The 16,524-nt window shown below is 38.1% G+C and overlaps 1 long non-coding RNA gene across 1 annotated transcript in view; it reads right to left on the bottom strand.

The window, feature by feature from the left end:
- Window positions 1-16,524, bottom strand: part of LOC148132158 (uncharacterized) — a 33,071-nt gene that overhangs the window by 8,246 nt on the left and 8,301 nt on the right. The window contains exon 2 of the long non-coding RNA XR_015747643.1: window positions 12,145-12,223. This is a non-coding gene — a long non-coding RNA (uncharacterized LOC148132158). The remainder of the gene's footprint in view (window positions 1-12,144; window positions 12,224-16,524) is intronic.

The following is a 16,524-nucleotide window of genomic DNA, read 5'->3' as shown; positions in this document are numbered from 1 at the left end:
ATTCTAAATATTCTTGCTCAAGAAAAGAACTGGAATTCAAATGATATGGTATGGATTGACACCTCCCTTTTTAAAATATCTGGCTTATACCAGAAAAGGGCACCTGGATTTCTCTTGAGCCCAGAATGCTTAGGGGGCAACCTTTTCAGAAACTGCATCTATTTTAGGATAGATCAAGTGTGGCTGTAAGAACACCAATCTCAGTTTATAATTGAACTAGGCTACATCTGCCCATATTTTGTGATGTTTTCTTTGAATGCCTCTGGAAATATTAATTGGGTCAAAATCCAGGTGCTAGTTTGAGAGGAAATAGCTGTTTCAGAAAAGCAGCAGTGGCTTCCAGGCCCCTTCTGAAAGCCCTAAAAGCTAAAACCCTGTTCTAAATTCCATTTAGGTTCCCACTTTGATTGATTAGATTGCATTTTGTTATATATTTAAAAGGTTATGGAACTTCAAAAGCACTGTAGTGGATATTTTTATTTTTCTGCACAGTTATCCAATATGTGGTTCTCCAATGTCCACCTCCAATCAATTGAGTCCCTTGGGTACATTTCATCTTAAGTGGTTATTCTACTGTAAAATGGTTTTAAATTAAATTGGTTTCAGGCAAGAGTCCAGGGTAGGGGTGAACATTTGTCGACTGTCAAACTGAAGTTTCTTAAAGCTTTGAGGGACACTGCTTCACAGGTTGCCAGATGTGAGACCCTGTTCAGCTCTAAGGAGCAGTTGGAATTTTTGCTGCTACACCAGCTTCCCTGCTGTGTAGCAACCTCCCTGCCTGAGCTGCTGGAGTCTGCGGCTTGGCCTGTGGTAGAGTTTCCAGACATATGGTTCTGGAAGACTCCAGTCTGCTTTCTCTGATGTTAAAGTCAGAGACCGTTCAGGAGTTGATGGCTACAATGACCGTTTAGGAGTTCAGGGCCTATCTCAGTTTATCCAGAGCCTGACATGGGACAATGGCTCACACCTGATCTGGTTTTCCTGTTTGAACAATGGCAAGTGATCTAGAGTTGAGAGAACTCCTACACTGATTACCATAGACTTCTCGGGTGTCACTATCTATTACAGGGAGGTAGGACTCAGGAGACCAACTCTTCTAGGTGACTTCAGAGAGAGCTGAGGTTATTCTGGCTCCAATTCAGGGTGCTATTTTAATCCTTGAAGTACTTCATGACATGGAGCTAGGTTACTTGAGTGACTTCCTCTTCCTGATTGTAAGTGCACTTCCCATAGGTCTTGCAGATGAGGTAAATTGCAGGTCCCATCTATGAAGAAGTTACATAGGACAGGACCCAGGAAATGAACCTTTTCTGCTGTGGCACCTGCCCTGTGGAACATCACTCATCCTCAAGTGAGGTTAGCCTCATATCTCCTGAGTTTCCAGAAATCCCTTCAAGCTTAGTTGTGTCACCAGGCATGGGGACTGCAAAGGAATAGTAATTTGATTAGATCTGTCTGTTTATAATCTGATTTTCTCTCACATCTTTTATAATATTACATTTTTGTACTCTTGAATGCTTTTAAAATTGTTTATATGGTTGTTTTATGCTACCCAGAATCCATTAGTTTATAACCACATTGCTGTGGCCAAATATTGTAGTGATTGTGATAGCTCCCATACTACCACCTCTTACAATACTAGACAACACAGTAACAACAGTAGAGACCTTCAAATTTCTAGGTTCTACCATATCACAAGACCTAAAATGGACACCTAACATCAAAAACATCATAAAAAACACACAACAAAGAATGTTCTTTCTGCGCCAACTCAGAAAGCTCAAACTGCCCAAGGAACTGCTGATACAGTTCTACAGAGGAATTATTGAGTCTATCATTTGCACCTCTATAACTGTCTGGCTTGGTTCTGCAACCCAACAAGACAGACACAGACTTCAGAGAGTAATTAGGACTGCAGAAAAAACGATTACTACCAACCTGCCTTCAATCAAAGAACCTGTGTACTACACAAGTCAAAAAGAGGACTGTGAAAATATTTCAGACCCCTCACATTCTGGATATAAACTGTTTCAACTCGTACCCTCAAAATGATGCTATGGAGCAGCAGTCGGCAACCGGTGGGCCGCGAGAAAATTTTGGTGAGCTGCAGAGAAATCTCACCCCAGAGCACCCCCAAAGCAATTAATCCAGGCTGTGCAGAAACACAAGGCTGCTCAGCCCACATGGCCCCCGGGACACCCCTGCCGACTCACACCTTACCCGGTAAACTTGCCTGCTAAGTTGCTATTTTTCCTTTTTCCGACCATCATCTATTCTGCTGTACCAGGAGATTTAGATTAGCTAGGAAGCAGGAAATGGTTGGATGGCAGATAGATAGATAGATAGATAGTTAGATAGATAGATAGATAGATAGATAGATAGATAGATAGATAGATAGATAGACAGACAGATAGACAGACAGACAGATAGACAGACAGACAGACAGGTAGATCATTGAATGATTCTGTGAGCAACTCAATCTGCCTGCTTTGCCTGATTTTCAATAAAAATTGCTTTTTTAAAATAAAAAATTCAATATTTACATGCATGGTGTGTTGTGAGTTAATTTTGTGAGTTTGCTTGCGAGCAAATTTTATGTAACAGACTGAGCTAGCTGATGGCAGATAGATAGATCTCTGAATGAATCTGTGATTCTGTGACCAACTCAATCTGCCTGCCTGCTTTGCCTGATTTTGGATAAAAGTTGCTCTTTTTTAATAAAAAAAATTCAATATTTATATAAATATTTATAATATTTACATACAAGCCATGCCCAGCCAGTCACATGACCACCAAGCCAAACCCACAAATTAGGCCATGCCCACAGAACCAGTTAGTGGTCCCTGGGATCTAAAATTATTAGTTTGGTGGTCCCTGAGGTCCAAAAGGTTGGCGACCCCTGCTATGGAGCACTGCACACCAGAACAATTAAACACAAGGACATTTTTTTCCTGAATGCCATCACTCTGCTAAACAAATCATTCCCTCAACATTGTCCAACTATTTACAAAGACTGCATTACTATTACTATTACTATTAATCTTCTCATCGTTCCTATCACCCATCCTCTCCCATTTATGACTGTATGACTGTAACTTTGTTGCTTGTATCCTAACAATTTTTATTGACTGTTTCCTAGTATGATTTGATTGCTTATTGTACCCTATGACTATCCTTAAGTGTTGTACCTTATGATTCTTGACGAATGTGTCTTTTCTTTTTATGTACACTGAGAGCATTTGTACCAAGACAAATTCCTTGTGTGTCCAATCACACTTGGCCAATAAAGAATTCTATTCTATTCTATTCTATTCTATTCTATTCTATTCTATTCTATTCTATTCTATTCTATTCTATTCTATTCTATTCTATTCTATTCTCAGTTATGTAAGCCATTCAGTTAATACAAAAATGTAAACAAATGATAGTGCCTTAACATGATAAGGCTGTGCTTTTTATTCTTCAAGCCATTCTACTACAAATCCCTGGACCATGTTCCCTCCCCTTATATCACACAGTGTGTCAGGATCACTTTTCCTTCATTAGCTAATTAAGAAGTGTGTGCCTCCACCTTACATGAACAGCAGAAACTATTAAATCCATCCAGAATCTGGGATGCTCCCTAGCAGTTTGGAAAATGTGAACTCCTCTCCTTATGAGACTTGCCAGATGAATGTTTGGATTGCAAGGTCCAAGAATCCAGATAGAGTTTGGTAAAATAGAGTGTAGAACAGGGATGCCCTACCCTGGCAATTGAAGACTTGTAGACTTCAATTCTCAGAATTCCTCATGCTGGCTGGGGAATTCTGGGAGTTGAAGTCCACAAGTCTTAAAGTTGCCAAGGTTGGATACCCCTGCTGTAGAAATTTAACTGTTTAGAGATGCTTGACGGCAGATTTGAGTCATTCTTCCCTCATAGGAACTTGTCAAATATCTAAGTCCACTTTAAGTGATTGCTTCCATTGGTATCACTGGAAGTTACCTCTGAGGTACTAGTTACAGCTTTGAAGAATAAGTGTACGAATCAGAAGAGTCAGTTTTTTTCAAATTTCTATTTGGTTGCTGTTTTCTGTCTCTTTCTCTGTTCTAACTGGGCTACCAAGAAGGCAATTTTGAAGAGCTCAGTGGCAGATTCACTAGGCTTCTTAAACTGGTTGAAGCCCATCTATCTAGGCATACCTTTCAAAATGCCACAGATGACGGATAGTTTAAGGGTTCAGCAAGCGAGGGCCCTGTTACCCATCTTTCTTTGAGTGGGGACTTTGGAGGGGGAAAAAAACCTTGAAAGTGGCAAAGGGCAATTTTGCTTATGAGAGAGGCAAGTTTTGTCACATAGGGACAAACTATTAGGGAAATGTAACACAAGCTTATTTGACTATTCAGCAGCTTTAATTCCTGTCATGGCAACATGCCAATCCCAGGCACCCAGCATTGGCTTAAATAGAATACATGTCTACTTTTGCTCCCGGTATATGCATTAGCCTGACCATACTATACTCCTTCAAGGTGATTTATTTCTTTTCTATATATTTAGGGGAAACAACCTGCAAAAATTGGCATGCAAACAAGCCCGCTGTCACACTTGGTTAATAATTTGAATGTAGCTTTAAAGCAAATGCCCCCATTACCCTTTAAAACTCACTAAGAACTGACATTTTTGGATGGAGTGGAAGAAGGTTTCGAGCAGAACATGCCAGCTTCTCAATAGCCTGGAGAAAATGTAAGGGATATCCAGCTTAGGCAGCAATTCTGGATGTCAAAACAAGTTTCCTTGCTGTCATAAAATGCTATTTGGATTTTACATTTTTAATTAAAATTTTAATTATCCCCAGAGTATTTTATTAGCTTTTATGAAGACAGCTGCTTTTTATCCTATCAACCAAAGCTTTGCTCTGCTCTAAAGAGCAACTTGTCCCAGTTAGGAGTTTTGTCCTGAATAATTTTCATCATTGGTAAACTAGGTTATTTAATTTAAAGTGACATTTACCATCCCAATTTACCAATTTAATTGAAATGGCTTTTTATTGCAGAAGCAACAAAATAACCTTGGAGGCGGATTTTGTGCTTTGCTTAGATAAGATGAAATCTTCCCAAGAGCCTAATTTCTCCTTATTTCCATACTGGATCTTGATCCCACCCACTCTGTTTCCATACCATTAGCAGCATGAACCTAGAAGATCCCTAGAGAAATTAGTGGATGCTGTTAGTGGTTTGTGGTTTGGAGTGTATTATTGGATGATATGGTGGGTTTGTTTCTTTACATGTCTATTGGTATATATAATGTGAAAACCTGAATAATAAACCTGGACCTTAAATGTATTTTTTTCAATATAAGCAAGCTTGTTACTAGCTCCCTATTTTAATTAAGGTTCAAGTTTCTGCTCTTTTTTTATCCTGCCTTTATTATTTATATAAATATCTCAAGGCAGCAAACATACCTAATACTCTTTCCCTCCTCCAATTTTCCCCACAATGACAACCTTGTCAGATGTGTTGGGCTCAGAGAATGTGACTGGCCTAAAATCGCCCAGCTGGCTTTCATGCCTAAAATGGAACTAGAATTCATCATCTCTTGTTTCTCAACCTGATACCTTAACCCCCAGTCCTAACTTGCTCTGTAATCCTGGTACTTAAATTGGGCTCACATAGTTTTTTCTTGGAGGGGCACAATGCTTCAGTGGTTAAGACAATGAGTTTGTCAGCTGAAAAATCAACAACTTGGGTTCAAGACCTGAGTGTCAAGTTAACTCCGGTTACTCACTCCTATCAACCTATAGCAGTTCGAAAACATGCAAATAAAGTAGATAAATAAGTATCACTTTGGTGAGAAGGTTGCAGTATTCTGTATTTTAATATTGGCCACAGGGTGACAGAAATATCTCTCAGATAATACAGGCTCCCATGGCTGAGTATCAGAGATGAGCTCCACTATCTTGAATCTGTCATGACTGGATTGGGAAAACCTTTAAATTTAAGGTTTTTTTTGGGTAGACATGGTATTCCATGGACATTGTTCCAATCAGGACTGTGCACAAGTGACCTTTAGGAAAGCATCCTATTGGACTTCAGGTTTGAGCTTCTTTGGCGACAGACCGAAATCCGCGATCATGTGTGGTTTCAATCCGTGCTCTGAGCCAGCTGGAGTGCCCTGAGCCAGCTGGATTTGGGGCTAAGCCATCCCGTAGAGGTGGTGAAGAGGGGGGAGACTGCCAGCAGGGTCGAGAAGAGCCACACCTCTCCTCCTCAGCTGGCCATTATTCCCTTTCCTGAAGGCGGTTGCAGTGATGGTCAGAAATGGCCACCTCAAAGAAGAACTCGACCGGAGAAGAATGTGCAGGAGGAAGATAAGAAGAGAAAGTTTTGGTTGACTGGGTTGAACTGAAAAAGCAGCAACATAAGGTACCCTGGAATTTGAACTATAAAAAATAACATTGTTCCCAAAGAAGACTTTGAAGTAGTGAAGGAGAGAGGGAAGGGAAAGGATTTGGCTTTTTTTTTCTTCCCTTCCTTATACTGACAGCTAAGAGATTTAAGTAAGAAATTGACAAAAATCCACTTTGACATCAATAGGCATTTAAGCTGAAAATAAAATGTCAAAGGGATAATAAAAACTTTTGGATACTCAAAAATCTTTAAAAGCAGGAAAGGAGAGAAAAGGAAAGAATAAAAGGGTGGGATCTGGAAAAATGGAGGAGACTGCCTGGAACTAAAAGGAACTTATAGTGAAACCTTAACAAGATTCCTAAAAGATACATTCTAACTGAAACTTTGTAACAAAATAATAGAACCCCAGGAAGAGAAAGTGGAAAAAAGAAGCAAGAAGAAACAGCTTTGGATTATTTGGATTACATGGTGATTTTTGGATTTTTGGCTATTGGATTTAAATGACTAAAATCAATCGGGTGGTTGTTTAAAAGTACTTAAAATGGCATCACTTTTAGAAGAACTGAAAATGGAACTTAAAAAACAGAAAGAAGATGCAGAAGAAAGAAGAGGTTCTTTTGGCTTCGTATTTCAATTTTTAGAAATGGAGATCTGGAACTATGAGAAACAACAAGAAACGCTTGTAGAACAAGAAGGTTGGGACAAAGAAGAAGCCATCTTTAATGATCAAGTAATTTTATGTGGGGGGAAAAAAGGAAAGGGGGGAAAGAGAGTGAAAAGTTTAAGATTTCAAAAAACAACAACAAAAAAAGAATAGTTTGAAAAATAATTACAATATTAGGAAGCAGCAGAAGAGAGGATTACAGAAGAGAGAATTAGAAGTAGAGAGACGGGAGGGAGAAGAAGAGGGGGAAGAAGGAAAGGAAAAGAAGTTCTAAAAGACAGAACAAGATATAGAGAAACAGGGAAAATGTATAAAGATTGAAAGTATAAGCCTATTTAGAGATAATGGGTGAAAATTCAACAGCTGTTTCAAATTAAACAGCCATTGTGAAAGTCTGACTCACAGACAAACACAATACAGAAGCCTGATGATGGCAGATGAGATTCTGCCGAAATGTTGCTACAACTTTAAATGCACAACTATAATGACGTGGGAAAATACCCGAACAAAGCTGAATACTATCCATCCATCCATCCATCCATCCATCCATCCATCCATCCATCCATCCATCCATCCATCCATCCATACATACATACATATATATATATATATATATATATATATATAAACTTAGTGTGTATTTTAAGAATATACCAAGCAGAATTCGATTGGAAGTTATGTACTATATTGAATGTTATAATTTTAAAGGCATAAATTGAAGTTTAAATAAGAGTTGAATGGGTCTTCTTTTGTTTCCCTGTATAGGAGAATGGAGCTGAAAAGCAGGTTAGTGGGGTGGGGAGGGAATAGGATTTTGCAGTAACCTTACCCTGCTACGCCCACCAAGCCACGCCCACCAAGCCACGCCCACCAACCCACACCCACCAAGCCACACCCACAGAACCAGTAGTAAAGATTTTTGAATCCCACCACTGGTGACGATGTGAGTTTGACACCCCTAGTATAGACAGACTGCTTACAATTAACTTTGCTCCCTCCCCAGTGTCTATCCTTTCCTTCAGTTGATTTAAAAATATTTCCATTCATATTCTTGTTTCATGTTGTAGGTCCCTAAATGAATCTGCCTTCCAGGCTTTCTGCATTATGTTCCCTCCCTGTGACTATCACTGGAATCTCGATCAGCTCATCAGTTGCTTCCTCTGGTTGATTGCCCCAGTCACAATTAGAAAGTGTATTTATGTATGACTAATCGCACTACACTACACATGTACCAAAATGTGCCTTTTGTTGAAAAGAAAATGAAAGAAAGGCTTTCCTAATGTAGCAAGAGGCTCAACCACATGATATATTAATTAGCTGGGGGAGATTTTTGGAATTTTTAATTTTTTAAAAAATATTTATTATTAAACTTCTATGCCACTTATTTCACCAATGTAACTCTAGGCAATTTATAGTCATATAATTAAAATGCATTATAAAACCTTAGAGCAATAAATACAAACCATATTTTTAAAATTTGGTTAACATTCAGAATCAAAGACAACAATGCCACAGAGTACATATACATGCACATATTACTGCATAGCAAAATTGAAAAACACAAGTCTTTTGGTTTGATGTTCACTTTTAGCAAGTGGAGAGGTGTCAACTTTGGCCAGCAACCTAAACCCCTGAGAATTTTGTGATATTTTGCTGTGAAATGTGAGCTCTGTCATTTGACCTCAGGTTGTTTGATCTCAGATTGTGAATATTTATTCTGGCTCCTCACCTATCCCCGAGTCAGTCGAAAATAATAGTGGCACAAAATCTGCTGACCTCAGGGTGAATCCCCTCTTTCCTTTCTTGTCCCTCTTCCAAGTTACTATCAATCCATCCCCACCCATCCACCCCAAGGTAATCTATATGTATACATATAAAAGCAAAACACCACTCAAGCATCATCAGAAAATCTCCAGAACCGTAAAGCCTAAAAACTTGAAATTTGGCATGCATGTTTCTCTTGGCTTCTAGGTGCTCACTAGGAAAGGATTTTTTGAAATGACCATCAGAGCATTAGTATTTCATATATTATTATTACATGCTCTGATGCTAAGGAGTTCTACTCCCCTCCTCACCTGAAAAGAAATCTGTTCCAAATGCAAAGCACAAGCAGAGGAGAGGAGTTTCAGTTTCAGTTTTAGTTTCACAGCAGCAAAGCAGCTTTAATATAGAACAGTTGAGCTAAGCCATACCCAGGCTCCTTGCTGTCTCCTTCTTTCTCACATAGCAAATACTGTTTCAGTTTCCAAATAGCCCTCCATTCTCACACACTGACAGGACGCTAGCCAGATGAATACCAATGGATGCTGGTAGGCAGAGGCAGATTTTTCCCCCTTATTTTCCTCCCCCAAAACTAAGCCCAATCACATAGTTTCGTAGCGAAGCATGGGTATAGAGCTAGTTGATTATATATACCTTGAGGCTACTTTTGAAGAGTGTTAGATTAAAGATGAAATTACTACATCAAAAATGGTATCACCAGGACTGTCTTAAGACATGATCAACTCTTTGGTAGGAGATGAGATGAAAGCAATACCTGGAGACCCAACAGAGAAATGAGATTGCTAAGAAATATTTTGTCCTGTGGGTAGGTACAAGTGCAGAAGGACACTGAGATCCAATATGCTGAAAAAGACATACTACCTTGAATCTGATACATCTGAAAAAATTCTGCTTTTGGTCCTGTGAGCTCCACTGTTGGTGTTATGCTTTAGGGGAAAGATCAAGGTGTGAAGGGATTTTTTTCAAAATCTTACATATCTGGGATAATCAACATGACGCTGTTCATAAACAGAAATATGTTGCCATCAACTAATAAGATATGCATTCCTTAACCACAGTTAGATTTTAGATCTGAAATTGCAATTGATATTCCATTCATTAATAAATCTGAAATCGAAAAGTAATTGATAATGCAAAAATAGAAAAAAGTCTGGTTTAAACTAAGACCCTATTAAAAGGCAAGAGTTTTTATGAGCCATAACATGGAGTGGCTAAACTGATGTAGGATTTAAATTGTGGTTAGGTGGAAGGGAGAAGGAGGGGGAAGAGGCAAGGTGATGTGGATTGCATGTGAGGCAGGTTACATATCTTAACAAATACGACTGTAATGTTTTAAAAAGCCACTGTATTTGCTGAGACCTGAAACTTTTGGATGCATATGAGTTCAGGAATCTTTTGCTCAATTGTCCTCCTAAAGTTTTTTTTTTTCTCCGAATGGGTTAGTTTGAGATCTGTAATAGAATGTTTAGGGAGATGAAAGTGTCCTGATATTACTTTAACCTTGTTCAGGATTCCTGATATTAAACTCACGTCCATTTTGTACAAAGTTTGTTCTGCATAGAATCCAGAAGGGCACTGCTGATAGAAGATGACATATATTGCATTAGAGGAAGTACATGTGGAGATGCCTCTAAACCTGTGTGTCTATTTGTTGGGGCCTATGATGATACTATTGATGTACTGTACACGGTGAAGGCAAACTAATATCTGGGTCTGAGTCTCATGGTAACATCATTATTCTGTTGTTTCTCACTGCTTGTGAGAATCTGCTTCCAGCTGAGTGGCTATCCCTGTTCAAGTAGGGCTTGCAATCCAGTGTCCAAGAAAATGCAGTGCCGTTGTACAGTATGAGCAGTAGCTTAAGTTATTTAAGTAGGTTGAGCTATGAGTTATGCTATCTGATTCCTTTTTTGGCTACTAAGAACTAACACAGCTCTTTTCTTACAATGATGATGTGAAGGATAGGCCTATTGTGCCTTTGCATCCAGTGTCTTTTCCCCCACCTGGAACTGAACTCAGATGGACATTTCTTCCAACAAGATTGAGGTTTATTCTCTGAGTCAGAGGTCAATGTGCAAGGATGGTATTCTGTCTGAATATTTCTGAACATGAGGTCAGTTTTATGAATTATCAGAATCTTTTGATGGACCTTGAAATGATTTTCTTCTGTCAAAGCAAGAAGGAGGTTTCATAGACCTACTAACCAAAACAGAAGTATTTGCTCACAAATTGCTTATAGTTTAGAGTTTAGCTTCCCAATATAGCATTTGGGAATGTCAACATGCCCATAGAGATTCTGCTTTATTGGAAGGTGCAAAGGATGGAAGAATCATAGACTTCCATTATCCTCTATATAGGATGTTTTGATCCTTTTATCCAATTAAATAAATAAGGAATAAAGAGTCAGATGCTTGAGGAACAAAAAAGAAAGAAAGAGAAAAATGCAAGAGGGTTAATTTTTCCCTACTTTAATATTCATTTTAACTACAGACCACAGTATTAGAGATCCATTTTCAGACCAAACTGTTTAATGGTCCCCTTAGTCATAAGACGTCATTGCTCCTGAAAAAAAGGGGGCCTTCTCTTTTAAATTGGGGTTTGTAGGGTTTAATTCATTTTTCAAATAAATAAGTTTTCATGCTTGGAAGGGTTTCCATTTTGCACACTGACATTTTCCTGAAGTAGCAGCAGAACAGGCAACGTATGGTGTTACACATGATAATAAGTCTTGAACACTGCTTTCAAAATTGCACTGTGCCCATTTTGCAAGCCAGATCCTTCAGTACCAAGGAAGTACAATTCATACACATTCAACATGCATTTACTCTGCAGACAAACCCCACCCCTCCACTGATCTGTTTGGGAGAAGGCCATGCTTTGGATACTGCATTACAGCTGATAAATAATAAGAAGTAGACTGGGTCTGCCACTAGGGTTTCTGGTGATGGATGAAATACAGGCAGACTGAATGCTTACAATATGTGGTGCTGAAAACCAGAGATAAGAAAGAACATGCATTAAATATATAGCTTTGTACAAACCATGGAGGAGGGTGACAACTTGCTTTCTGCACTACATCTGCAACACACCATCAACATCTCTGGACTGACAGTTCTGCCCACCCACAGATATCAGCTTTGCAGTGCAAGGGCTTGAAAATGTCCTCACAGCTTCACGGTGCTACTGTCTGAGGCTATCGGAAAGCATGGGATCAGGAAATTAAAAAAAAAAAAAGAGGGAACAAGTAAATATGGGAGAAGATAAGATTAAGGAAGGTGATTTCCCCTCCCCATATCTCAGGGATGGTTTCTTACCTGTGGATATGAGCTCCAGATATAATTTGCATTGGTCTCTATCTGTCTCCAATACCAACACATAGACTGCCATGAAGAACTATGAGGGGAAAAAAAAGGGAAGGTTGCTGGTGATAAGCAATAAGGGCTGGCCAATTTCATATTAGTAACCAAAAGGACCTAAACGGTCCTTTTCAGGGCTCAAACAATAAAAATGTTAACAAAACACTAGCATCGGCCTTAGTAATTGCAACACGTATGCCACTGGATATGTATCAGTTAATCTGTTTTCATAGTCATTATAAGCATGCAAGAAAATTCACAATCCCCATCCAAACAGCACCAAATTGCAAAAAGCTTATGCTTTTTACTTAAAAACCACCAGTGTTTATTTAAATATAACAATATTTGCATAGCAGTTAGCATAAAATATCATAAAATCAATGGCCTATCCAAAAAATGTCATAAACAGTAAACTATGTAGGACTTTTTCACACAGCTGTAGCAAGTCCAAACAAGGCCAAATGGAATACCAGAAACAAATTAGTGGAGTGTGCTATTATCATTTCAAACACTATCACTTTAACAATAACTGTATCCACTGGACAGCTTAGAAAAATGTCATTAGGGATCTTACCCTGAATCCATGAACATATTGTGACTATTCCAGTATTTGAAATGATGAAACATGGAATCTCCCTTGTCTTTAATTGGATGCCTACTCTGAAAGCTCTTTGCCTTCAAGATAACTATTCTTTTGGAAAATATTTCCCAAGTTAGACCTGAATAGAGTCACCATCAAATTAACATCTCTGTTACTAAGGCACACTTGCCTTATTATCTGAATTTATCTGAAACTGATGACTACGTTATCTTGTAAATCACCAGTTAATGGTAACCTGAACAATCTTTTTACTTCCTTTGACAGTATTTGTTTAAACATCTTTTGACTGCACAATTCATTTCCCTCAAAAAATAATGAATGTCAAGCAATGAATTATACCTCTTCAGACTTTTCTCCTTTTACAGTTACTCAGAAACATATTTTTGCCATCTCTGAATCCTTCTGAGAAGTGTAGGCTACCTTGTTTTCCCACATGCCAAAATTTCATTAAAAAAGCAAGCAGAAAAATGGAGAAAATGCAAATGTGTTTTAGACAATGATCAGTGGAGCACAAGAGATTAAAAGGAATAATGTCTTTTTGAATACCATTGGCAGTGTACTATTGGATCTAATTTTAAACAATAATTGATTGGCCATCATAGGAAGCTGAATTTTAGTTTAGTGAACATTTGGTTTCATCCAATTTAATTCTCATGAAAGCTGCCTTTGATGAATATGTGTAGCAAATGAGAGAAGTAACAGTTTTGCTTGTACTGTCAAACCAGGATTAGGGATTTATTTGAATATTCAAACCCATATCTGAGTTAAAATCACAGTATACTTTTGGCAACAAATCACAACTAGAAAACACTGTTAATAGTTAGCTTGCAAATTCCAGCTTGTTTCAACAAAGCAATCATTATGTCTAAAGTAAGGATTTTGGATTACAGGTGAAACTCGAAAAATTAGAATATTGTGCAAAAGTTCATTTATTTCAGTAATGCAACTTAAAAGCTGAAACTAATGTATGAGATAGACTCATTACATGCAAAGCAAGATAGTTCAAGCCATGATTTGTCATAATTGTGATGATTATGGCTTACAGCTCATGAAAACCCCAAATCCACAATCTCAGAAAATTAGAATATTACATGCAATCAATAAAACAAGGATTGTACATAGAACAATATCGGACCTCTGAAAAGTATAAGCATGCATATGTACTCAGTACTTGGTTTGGGCCCCTTTTGCAGCAATTACTGCCTCAATGCGGCCTGGCATGGAAGCTATCAGCATGTGGCACTGCTGAGGTGTTATGGAAGACCAGGATGCTTCAATAGTGGCCTTCAGACTTCCGGTTTGCAAGGTTTCGGCAGTGGCAGGGATTCACGATACTGCGTGATCCCTGCTGCGTTCGCCGCCAAGGTTCCCCCGATCCGTTTGGATCTGGGGGATATAGCTGCCCCGTAGAGGCAGCTGAAGATAGGGGGATCCGGACAGGGGCTTGGGGGTGTCACAGACCCCCTCCCCAGCCGGCAGAACCCCTTTTCCCAAGGCGGAGGAGCGGCGGTCAGCAATGGCCACCACGAAGAAACCTGCAGCCGGACAAGCTGGTGCAGGAGGGAGAAAGTTGGAAGAATTATGAAAGTGGCTTTCGACCGGGACAAGGCAAGAGAAAGTGCCCTGGAATCTTGAAGGCTGCTAAGGATACATTGTTTCCAGAGAGAATTACAAGCGGCGAATATCCTAAAAGGGAAAGTTTTTTTTTTGTTTCACTCTCCTTCCTAACGTGACAGCGGAGGAATCATAAGAGAAATCCAAAAATCTGCATTGGAGGTAATTGAATGCTGAAGGGATAAGGATTTCTGAACATTTAAAGGGAAAAAAAATCTTTTTGGCTGTGAGTGGGAAGGGAGAGGGAAAAAAATTGGAGCAAAATTTGAAAATAAGGAGAAGATTGCCTAGAATTCTAAAGAGTTACTAAACATCAATATGACTTCTAAAAGATATATTTTAAAGGGAACTTTGTGACTAAACTTTAACCCCAGAAAGCGAAAGTGAAGAAGGAGAAAGTATTTAAAAGAAACAGCTTGTTTGGATTGTTTGGTGATGTTGGAACTTCTGAGAATTATTTCTGATTAAAAGCACTTGGGTGGTTGTTTGGAAAAACTTTTTCTCTATACAATGGCATCAATAGTGGATGGACTGAAACTTGTATACCAAAAATATGAAAAAGAAAAGCAAGAAGGGAAAGATGTCCTTGGCACTCTTTTTCAATTTTTAGAAATGGCAGTTTGTACTTATGTAAAGCTGAATGAGCAACAGGATGACTGGGACAAAGAAGAAGCCATCTTTGATGAACAAGTGACTTTGGTCAGGGAAGGAAAAAAGAAAGAGAAAAAGGAGAAGAAGACTTTAAGACCTGGAAAAACAATCCAAAAAGAGAAGAATAAGGTGAAAAGGGGATATTATGTTAGGAAACAACAGGAAGGAGGAAAGCAGAATAAAAGTGGGGTGGAGAGACAAGGGGGTAAAGAGGACAAGGAGAAGAAGAAGCAAGGGAGAAAGGAAGGGATGAGAAGCCTTAATGGTGGGGAGCAAGATGCAAAGAAGCAAAAGTTTTTTAGAGATAATGGATAAATTTTATTGAAAAAGGGATTCTAGAAAGGTACATAAGATTGTATCTCTACATTTGTACTTAGAAATAACCATAGAAAATTGGAAATAATATGCAATTTAAAATGTGATAAAATATTTAGTATAATTTAGTGAAATTTTTGTTAAGAAAAGGGGAGTACTTCAATGAAACAATGATTTAAGATATGTGATGTGGGGGTGGGGGGGAATAATTTTGGAAAGCATAAGTGTTCCCACAAAGGCATTATATTTAACTGAAATGGGTAAAATGTTTAAGATATAAATGATTGTTAATATTAATGATTAGACTATGTTAGCCTAGTGAAACTTTTTGTGAAATGAGAGATTTGAAGTAGGAGAGGGGGAACATCGTAATGAAATAATGATCTATAATATGTGATGTGGGGGTGGAATAACTATGGAAAATAGGTGCTCTCATAAAAGTATGTGATTTAACTGAAAAGTAATGTGCTAAATGTTTAAGATATAAATGAATATCAATATTAATGAATAGATTTGTATTGGTTTTGATAATACTGTATAATTTTAGAACGTACCAGACAGAATCCCAATGTAAGCTATGTATTCTATATTAAGTATTATAAATATAGGGGAAAGAGATAAAGGCATCATACTCCAATTAGTGTACAGGAGAAGTTTTCTTCAAAGAAGAAAGATAAATGGATAGCTGGAAATAGAACAGACAAAGAATAATAAATATTATGATTTGAATCGAGAGGAGATAAATAAAATAAAATTGAGAAAATTTAAAAGAGAGGTGAAGTTATATAGAAAATTAAAAATGCTAATAAGATATGGAATGGTATGTAAAATGAATATGAATTTGAATTTGTGTCTGTACCAAGAGCTTTAACCCGGGACTAAGCAACTTTCAGAAGAGAGATTTTTTATGCTTTTATGTTTTGTGTTTTTGTGTATTTATGTTTTGTATGTCTTTAAAAATTAATAAAATTTGTTCAAAAAATAATAATAGTGGCCTTCAGCTCTTCTGCATTGTTCGGTCTCATGTCTCTCATCTTTCTCTTGGCAATGCCCCATAGATTCTCTATGGTGTTCAGGTCAGGCGAGTTTGCTGGCCAATCAAGCACAGTAATCTCACGGTCATTGAACCAGGTTTTTGTGCTTTTGGCAGTGTGGGC

The sequence above is a fragment of the Notechis scutatus genome, chromosome 2, assembly GCF_049901735.1.
Source record: "Notechis scutatus isolate UNSWTSFEM ecotype Mainland chromosome 2, rNotScu1.2, whole genome shotgun sequence".
Classification (NCBI taxonomy): domain Eukaryota; kingdom Metazoa; phylum Chordata; class Lepidosauria; order Squamata; family Elapidae; genus Notechis; species Notechis scutatus.
The sequence above is the reverse complement of the archived record's forward strand: the minus strand, read 5'-3'. Positions and strand labels throughout refer to the sequence as shown.